General features: G+C 22.4%; 1 long non-coding RNA gene across 1 annotated transcript; it reads left to right on the top strand.

Annotated features, from left to right (window-relative positions):
- Nucleotides 1–1174, top strand: LOC127741297 (uncharacterized). The gene is made up of 3 exons (XR_008002230.1): nucleotides 1–76; nucleotides 234–305; nucleotides 1048–1174. It is a non-coding gene; the product is annotated as an uncharacterized LOC127741297 (long non-coding RNA).
- Nucleotides 1175–1328: the final 154 nt, after the last annotated feature.

The following is a 1328-nucleotide window of genomic DNA, read 5'->3' as shown; positions in this document are numbered from 1 at the left end:
TGTCTTGTTTTTGGATTATGATGGAACATTATCACCAATTGTGGAAGATCCTGATCAAGCTCATATAAGTGATGCCGTGAGTATTATACATTAATTAATTTTTCAGTGTATATATATATAACATAGTTTAATAATCAAATAACTTATTTCTTTTTACATTTGCCAAAAATACTTAGATATATGAATATCATATTTACTAATTTTTCAACAAAATAATGAATTATATGTTGCAGATGCGCGCCGCCGTACGTGAAGTTGCTTTTCATTTTCCGACGGCCATTATCAGCGGAAGGCAGAGAAATAAGGTAGTAATTAACGTTTGTAATAAACGAATGATTGTGCCAACTTGGTTTTAAAAAATTAATTTTGATAAAAATTAGATTGGTATTTGAATAAAAAAAATAACTTTTAACCAAAAAGGGAATTTGTGGACTTCCCTACGAGGGATTATTGTTTTTTAATTGGTTTAATTACTTGTTGGTACTTATAATTTTATTAAATTTTTAATTAGATTTTTATATTTTTTTTTAATTTAATTTTTACACTATTTTAATTTTGTAATTTAGTCTTTTATAATGTAAAAAATATTAGAGTTAACTAAATATTTTTTCGCAAATTGAAGGTATTTATAATTAAAAATTTAATTAAATCCTTGACCGCATGTATTTTAGTAAAAATATTATGTTAATTTTAACATTTTTAACCTGAAAATGACTTAATTACAAAATAAAAAATAGTATAAGAATTCAATTAAAAAAATTATAAAAATTTAATTATAAATTTAAAAAAATAATAAGAACTAATAAAATAATTAAACTTTTTTTGTTCTAATTGGAAAATGGATAATAGTTTAATTTGCAAGGAAAGTTTTCTTAATTAGAGAAAAAAAATTTTCTTACATGTAATTTTATTTTACTTTTTATGACACACTTATTCATCTTAACTTCTTAAGTACTAACAATATAATGTCTAATATAAGCTTCTATAAATAATTAAATATATACTAATTGCTTTCATTAATTTGTTGATGACATCATCATCATCTAGGTATATGAATTTGTGAAGTTAAGGAATGTGTATTATGCTGGAAGTCATGGCATGGATATATCCACTCCATTAGGCTCTTCAAATAATCAAAATCAGAAGCATCAAACAAAGGTTATTGATGAAAATGTATGTTTACACTTTACAGAAACTCAATTTTTTTTTAATTTTCCAACATACTTGTTTTTTGTCATTCATATATCTCAATATCTCATAATATATATTATATATAATATAATGTATTTTATACATTAATTTGTAGGGTAATCAATTTGTTAACTTCC

The sequence above is a fragment of the Arachis duranensis genome, chromosome 8 (assembly GCF_000817695.3).
Source record: "Arachis duranensis cultivar V14167 chromosome 8, aradu.V14167.gnm2.J7QH, whole genome shotgun sequence".
In the NCBI taxonomy this organism is placed as follows: Eukaryota; Viridiplantae; Streptophyta; class Magnoliopsida; order Fabales; family Fabaceae; genus Arachis; species Arachis duranensis.
Note: the sequence above shows the minus strand (reverse complement) of the source record. Positions and strands in the feature narration are given on the sequence as shown.